This window comes from Orbicella franksi, chromosome 4 (assembly GCF_964199315.1).
Source record: "Orbicella franksi chromosome 4, jaOrbFran1.1, whole genome shotgun sequence".
NCBI lineage: Eukaryota > Metazoa > Cnidaria > Anthozoa > Scleractinia > Merulinidae > Orbicella > Orbicella franksi.
This window is the reverse complement of record NC_138148.1, coordinates 14,826,397-14,834,552: the sequence shown is the minus strand read 5'-3', so window position 1 is coordinate 14,834,552 and position 8,156 is coordinate 14,826,397. Positions and strand designations below refer to the sequence as shown.

The 8,156-nt window shown below is 36.7% G+C and overlaps 1 long non-coding RNA gene across 3 annotated transcripts; it reads right to left on the bottom strand.

Annotated features, from left to right (window-relative positions):
* Positions 1-615: 615 nt before the first annotated feature.
* Positions 616-7,115, bottom strand: LOC145483504 (uncharacterized). 3 transcript variants are annotated; one of them, XR_014048931.1, is made up of 4 exons: positions 7,031-7,115; positions 4,775-4,859; positions 4,262-4,385; positions 1,479-2,517 (listed from the first exon to the last, which is right to left on the bottom strand). It is a non-coding gene; the product is annotated as an uncharacterized LOC145483504 (long non-coding RNA). The 3 variants fall into 3 exon arrangements; XR_014048930.1 differs by lacking the exons at positions 4,775-4,859; positions 7,031-7,115 and adding an exon at positions 616-1,416 and having other exon boundaries at positions 1,730-2,517; positions 4,262-4,740; XR_014048932.1 differs by lacking the exon at positions 4,775-4,859.
* Positions 7,116-8,156: the final 1,041 nt, after the last annotated feature.

Here is an 8,156-nt window from a genome sequence, read left to right as displayed (position 1 = left end):
AGAAAATAAGATGGTATCTACATTAATCTGGAGACATGTCAGATTACTGTAGTTTTTTCAGTCAAACACTTTATGGCTTACTATTTAGCTATCTTACCATGACCGACGTAACATCGTATGTACATCATAAATTCCCAGTTTCTTTCTTCCTGTACATGGCAACCGAAAAAACTTGTCAAATTAACCAAATCATTGCTACAAACAGCTCCATGAATGCTCCTATCTCCGACACTTCACCCCAAAAAATAACTCTTGCACGTCTTGCGTGCCTATGTTTTGTTGCGGGGACTGATTGAAATGCAGTGGTTACAATGTACTCAGTCCCTGAATCTCTACCAAATGAAATCTCACAAAAATACCAAAACAGTATACATATGTGAAAAGTTGGAAAGTTTTGTTTTCTAACTTGTCCCCAAAGATACATTTAGCCATCTTCACTATTGTATGGAGTCTCCTCCTGCTGGAGGGGTTTGCAATAAGCAAAATCACCCTCGCATGAATGGTAATTACGATATTTTTTTTTTTGCTGATCATGAATACTTGCATAGGCTTCTAATAATAATTTTATTGTTCAATTTCAATGTGATTTGTTCTTTTTCTCGACTGGCATTGTGGACTACAAGCGCTGCGATTTGGTTCCATTGATTAATTTTGCTATGATTAAATTATACCAAGAATTATCAGTGAGCTAAGAGGAAGTTATATTATGTACATGTATTTTGTCTGCACTACACAACCAAATGCACTCAAAGGTTATGAGGCATAGGTACATTTGTCAGAAGAGCCCAGCATATCCAAGATATGTTTTGATTGACACATCAATTAAGATAATTTACAGCAAAATGGATAAAAAATACATCAATATCCTACATGCACCAAAGCCAGACATGGAGTTATAAGACAATCGTTTAAACAACAGATTGAAATAATTTATAAATTAGAGAACACTATTCCTACAACAGAATGGAACAAATTAACCTTATCGGACATTGCGAATGGCAAGGCTGTCTGTAGAATGTCACAAATTTCTCAACCTTTTCTTTCTACAAAAATGCTAATCCTGCAACTTTGCTTAAGACCCAGTTCTCCATTTCGTGTTGGCAAAATATCAATTTATGCCATGTCCAATGCAGATTATCACAAAATTGATTTAAAAGCTCAATAAATATCATTTTAAAGCCAAAAAGCCAATTATTTAAATAAACCACGAGTAAATTATCTCTAAGAAAAACTGATTAAATTAACAGGCACTTAAAAATAATTAGTTAATATGTGTTTCTTAATAATGTAATGCAGTGTATCTGTCACAATGTTGCAGCTATGATATTACTACAAACAGGATGGGTTGCAGAACTGAACCTCCAAGTCAGTTTATTCAATGAACTTGGTGCAGAATTTATAATCCCATCAAGTTGTCTGTAAATACAGAGAAACCAAACAAAGCATTACAATCATAAGTAATGAATTACTTAACTCTTTTACATGTACTGTATGAACAGTGTATGTTCCATTAATATTGGGGATCTCTCAGAAGCTGCATCCATGATAAATTAATTTGTTCCCAGATGCATTTGTTTATAGAACTTTTCACAAATTAATATCTCTGTCATAACAGTGACCTCTGTGTTCTCCAACAATTAGCACACAAGAAAAATACACTCAGTAAGATATTGTTTACAATAAAAATCAAAGCCTATAAGCAATCATAAGGACCTTAAATTTATATTACCTCAGAAATATCTCACCAGGCCATGGTTGCTTTGAAAATCTTTGATGTTTTAATACAGGCTCCCCATCTGTAACCTGTTCATATATTGACTGACAGGAACAGGCATGTAATTCCTTTCTTTGATATACAGTGTACTTCATTGTTAGCTGTTTACTGAGTGTTAGTAGTGAATCAAATGCTAGGGGTTGGTACTCCAACTTTCACTGTGGCAGGCTCTGCCCTGAGATACAAAGCAAACTTACATAACTGTTATGAACTTCGCCACTTGCTTTCAAGAGCAAATGCAATTTGCTTCAAACAAGCAACTGGAACATTGAGGGTTACAACAATGTGCACAGTCCCAATCACAGGGTCATCCAGGCTGTTTGGTTGTACATATAACTGTACAACTGTATATGAGTTCAGCTTCCAGAAGAAAATCAGAGTTTGTCAGGATAAATACTGATGTTCTTGCTTACTCAATGAATGAATGTGCAGTTCCAGAAGATATTCACACCCAACACCCATTCACGGCCAGTCTTTAGAAATTCCAAATTAAAGTATCAGGAATCAAGAGCTCTAATAGAGAAAAAACCTCCATGTGGGGTATGAATCTTTTCTTGAAGAAAACAATGTCTGAGAAATCATTAATTACAAAATAATGTTTAAGAAACATCTTACCTTTCAGAGAATTTTGTAATCTACACTGTCTGGCCAGTTCATATACATGTATTTGACAAGTTGACACTGGGCATGTTTGTAAATTTGCGCACTTCAACATCACATTACTATGTAGTAGCACTGGCCAACTAAAAACAAACAGCATAATTTGGTTAATTAATATACACTGTACATTATTAGGTTGAAATATTGGTGTAGATTGTTGCACATCAACAGATACAGAAACTATTTGCACCTGAATCATAATGAGTGAAAAATCGTGCATGAGACATTTACATGTACATGTAACAGCCCTCCACCTCAGAACCATCACAGATATGATATGATATTTTTAAACTCTCTGAAATTTCAGATTATTCAAGATTAACATATGCACATACATCATCTGGGGCAACCCTAAAACACTGAATTTGGAAACCGAAATCCGGAATGCAGAATCTGGAATCCAGAATCCGGAACCAAAAACCAGAAGCTGGAATCCAGATATTATGAATGATGATAGAAATAATTCACTTCAGCAATGTCTAATAAATAAATATGAGCAAAAATCATTTTGTTGTTATTTATTTTCTTGGCTTTACTTCAGCCACAGACTGTAATTGCTAAAAAATTATTGACTAGTTCTGAACAACCCTTAGCTATATATCTGGCCCCGTTGTTCAAAAGCTGCATAAAGCTATTCATTCAGTACATCACTATCCAGTCAGGGTTACTGATTTTTTGGGTGGATAGAGTTACTCATAGCCTGCGAGCAGACTCTAGTATCTGTCTCTATTGTCTGAGCAGGCTAAATAGGTGTCTATAAGTGTTTTTCTGCATTGGCATGTCACCAAGAGCCTTCATGTGGCTTTGCCACTCACACCCCCAGCCCAAACACGAGAGCCTGGTTCTTGTCTAGATCAAATTGCTCTGAGAAGACCGGTGAGCAGCACATTAACAACAAGCTATTAAAGGCTATTGCAGTGAGTTTCTGGCAGTCTTTTAGCATCTTTGAACAGCATGTGGTCTGATCTGTCAGCAAGTGAGAAGCAGACGGAAGTAAGTGTGCAACATTTCTACAAATTGTTTTAATATGATGGCTGCCAAGAATATGAAATGCTGATTTGTCACAGTATCAGTGTGGAAATTGTGTTAATCTGGAATTGGTCTCGTATCTGTTGGAAAAATCAAATTTCATATTTAGACCAGACGGGTTAGCCCTTGGACTTCGAAATTGGGGGGCATGACCGTCAATGTACAGGGGGCTGCCACTGATGGATATCCTGTTCTCTATGACATTCTCTATCTTGTTCAGTATGTACTAGACATAAAGGATAAATTTATACTTCTGGTAAATTGAAGATCACTTATTAAACAAAATGGCAATTACCAGCAAGCTTATTTTAGACACTCTTGAGGTGCTTCGAATAAAATTAAGACGCACTTTACTGTGATTCTCATAATCATAGCCTTCACTAAAATAACGGTTGCACAATTTCAACAGACGGGAATTTTTGTTTCAAAAAAGGTTAAGTTTGAGGTCCTTTTTACTTGGCAGCTTACTTTTTACAGTCGAAAAGCTAAGCAAAACAATTTTCGCGTATTTGAAGAACTTATTTTCTTTGATTTGCAGATTCCGGTTTCCAGTTTCTGGATTCCGGTTTTTGGTTCCAGATTCCGGATTCCGGTTTCTGGGTTTTAGGGTTGCCCCATATTTAACATATTGTTTGCTTCACATTCAGTTTACACATGGCTGTTATCCAGCATAGGCAGACTTATAGGTTTTCCTTCAAAAATATATTGCAACAACTATTGCATCTTTCGTTACCTATTCTTGTGATGAAATGACACAAAATTCAAGAACAAGAAGTCATAAGCATAAAACTAACTTACATGGTAGTGCTTACAGTTCCTCTTACTGTCTGCATATGCTGTCCATAAACTGATGCTGCCTGGACAATGTACTCATTATTTTTCTGATCACACCTTTTAAAACGTCACTGTTATATAATTTGTCCTGAAAAAGCAATACATGAAATGTTATGCCTTTGGCACTCACCAAATACCTTTACATGATGTATAATGTACACCATATCAACATTCACAATTCTCTTTACTTTCATTGTAACTCTTTTGTGTCATTTTCCCTCACTTGAAGACAGGACTTCCACATTAGGTTATAATTTGCCTTTGGAATCTCTATGAATTCACAGGGAGTGATAACAATTAAATCATGACTAATTTTAGCAAAGGAGGCGTTCAAATGTCAGATTTTAATGCTAAGTTTATACAGTAACTTTACATTACTCTTCGTACATATATATAACCTCTCAATTATTGCACCTATAGACAGAAGCTGTGCTGGGGGAAGAAATGTTCTAAACTCTCTGAACTTTTCCCCCTTACCTGTAATAGGATGACTATTATGAACTACGGTTTGTAACCAACACCAACATCAGGTTATGTATACACATGTATATTTTGTTGTCGTCTGTAATCATAAAAAAATAAAAATTTAAAATCCTCCATAAAGTTCACACTCAATAACACTGCTACATGTAGCGTTGTTACTGGAAATCAATTTAAGTGAAACTGTTGAAACAGCTCTGCCAAAATTTTTCCTAGCAGTTAAGGCAGGATAACAGAATATACATGTAGCACACAGCAAAGGCTAGAGATACACACATGTTAGTTATCAGTTAGGATTTGGTGAGCTTCTGTGCTGTAGGTATGGTGGAAAATAATAGATTATCAGAAATGAAGGTTCCTGAGACATTTTGACAGCACTGAGAGGAATTAATATATAAATTCACAAAAGAAGGAGAAGTTCTTGCCCTGTCCAGTTCTCTGTAATAAATATATCATTTACATACAAGTCATTTATAATATGTGGTTTGTGTTTAAAGCCGATATAATGCAGACTGTGATTCACCAATTCCAGTGCATTATTTACATTTACATGGTATACCTCGGTAAAACCATAAAACATTGCGTGCGACTAAAATAAAAAATATAAAAAATAAAAAGAAATGCCTAATTCATAACAATTTAAAATACTCAACACTAAAACGAATGTAATTCTTTACTTGAAAATTATTCTCCCGTAATGCCCATGGGCCAATTACAGGCATGCTAAAAAGTCCTTAAACACAAAGTAAAAGGAAATTAAGAAAACTATTGCTTTTTTCCGGAAAATTGTAGCGACTGAAGACAATGATGGAACACTCTGAGAGTGCATTCTGTCAACCTGATGAGATAAAATTTAAGGAGAATAGAGAATTCACGAAGTTATATCGCAAACAAATTGGTACAGGACAGGAGAAAGGAAACTGTACAGCCAGGAAGAAACTGAAACTTTCTTCGACCAGCAAAAAAGTATGCATGCACAACAAAGAAAACAGTCAGTGACATTCATTTAATAAGTTAGTAAATAAAAAATTAGAGTGAAGAAGAGAGCAAAGAGAGAGAGAGTGGAGATAGGAGAGCGCTCTCTCCAACTAAATTGTGTATATATGTATGTAAAAGTTATTCTTATTACTGAGAAATGGTCAGGGCAAGAACTTCTATTACAATGTTCAATCTACCAAGTCAATTAGTACTATCTCACTTTTTTGGAACATTTCCATATTAAGTGTAAATACCGCATTGGGGAATAACCTCTTATTAACAAAATACGGTCCATGTACCCCCAACCAAAAGCAATGGCACAAATAACATGAAATAACCAATCAAAATCAAAGCAGAGCTTTATTTGTAGACAGGATTGCCATGCATAATCGTCTACTCGACATTTTGGACTATAAAAGCATTTCACCAAACCGAACTAATTGGACAGACAACAAAATAAAACGAGGAAATCTACATTATAAACACAAGATGCATATCACTACATCTGAGCTCGAGTATCAACAGCAAATCCCTTTTCAATGAACGGTGACCGAATAAAAGAGAGGATAAAGAAAATTCGTTTAAGCTTGCGGTGTTAAAGTTGAAAAATTATTCACGCTTAAATTTGAATATTACTCAGAGTCTGTATTTTTGCCGACGGCTTAATTTAGCTATGCAGTCATTTTATTGGCAGTAGCTTTACCAGTCTTCAACCAATTTAACCTCGGAATTCACAAAAGCATTTCGCCAAACCGAATAAATTGAACTAACAAAACGAGGAAATCTCCATACTTTGTAATCACAATATGCAAATATTCACATAGGAACAAAAGTAAATTTAGCAAATCCTGTTCGCTTCGGCTTAAAATGGTTTGTAGACCTTTCTTGGTTCAGTTTTCAACAACAGAAGAACAAATTTTAGCAGTCTACGAAGCGGCAGTGCTAACTAAATCAGAGAAAACTTCAAAACTCGCCCGGCCGTGTTTACAAGTACGATTTTGGTTAAGCTTATTTTTAGATGTGAGGTTATAAGCTTAAATTGACGACGAAAATCGATAGAAAACATAATTTGTTTACAACTTACAGCAACCTCCAAAGCGACCCACGTGTTATTGTTTAGAGACGAGCGAAATTAAAACGATGCAATTTTCAAAATCTCTTACAGCATGGCTTCAAATAAGGAAGACTTTTAATGGATTCCAATTGAAAATAAGCTTATATCGCCGAGGAAACTTGTTAATTTTCATACCAAACGCAACAACAAAAGTCACTTACCGCAAGTTGGCAATTCAGTTCGGCCAGTGTAAATCTTCCAGGCAGAAACTTGCAGCAAAAGTTGTGAAGACTAAACTGAAGTTATATTTTCGATAGATCAACGAATCAACCACTTCTTTCCGCTACGTTTACTGTTTTGCAATTTCTCTAAAACACTCGGGTACGTTTGATTTCTCTAATGTTCATCACCTGACCAAATCAGGTGACTTTTGAATTTTCTTGCACGGCTGCACAGCATCACGTTCGCGCGAATTTTGAACTTGGCCATGGGGAATTCGGCAGTCTTTTGAATCAATTTGTCGGGTACTTTCGCCTCCTTTCTATAGCCCTCGTTAGCTTTGGTTCACGGCATTGTTCGGTATTATTTCACCTCCTTTCTCTAGCCCTTGACTAGCTATAATTCACGGCATTGTTCAGTACTGTTTCGCCTCCTTCCCCAGCGCTGGCCCGCTCAGTCTTTTTCGCGATCTTCTTCGCTACTTCTTTGCCTGTTAATTCTTACTTTGTGTCTTTTGCTTCAGCGCAACCCTGTCTTAAAAATATTAAATCAACCTCCGCTATCGTTTTTCTTTAAAAATCCCGCCAAGAAAAATGGCATTCACCCGCTACCAACTGAGGGTGCATGTCTCTGTCAACCTATTAGCTGGAGTATGGCCGCCATCTTGCGCGACTCCGTCGTCGTCGTCGTCGTCGTCGTCGCCGTCGTGCGTACGCGCCCACGAGCAATACCGCTAGCCATGATAACTATGAGAAAATCAATTCATGGGTTTCCTTTTCTTCCCTATATGGGTATGGGGCTCCGCCGGAGCTCCGCTATTATTTCTCTTTTAATTTGGCGTACTCACCTTGGAGATGTTTCCTGGTAGACGGCAATAGTTTGCTGTCCTCAGTTAAGGAAAATGAACATAATATGATACAAGTTTTGGGGAGCTCATCAACCCATGGAGTCCGCCCTCTGGGTGGACTCCACTTCCCCTTAAAAGATCCTTTCTAGTAGTGGATCTTGACCATATTCTTCATTCACTTCAAGAACATTTCCAACTACCGGCACTTTATCGTAATTGACCAGGTGGACTACCACAAACTTTCCCACCTCAATGTTCTCCAAGCAGTCATCCTGTACATA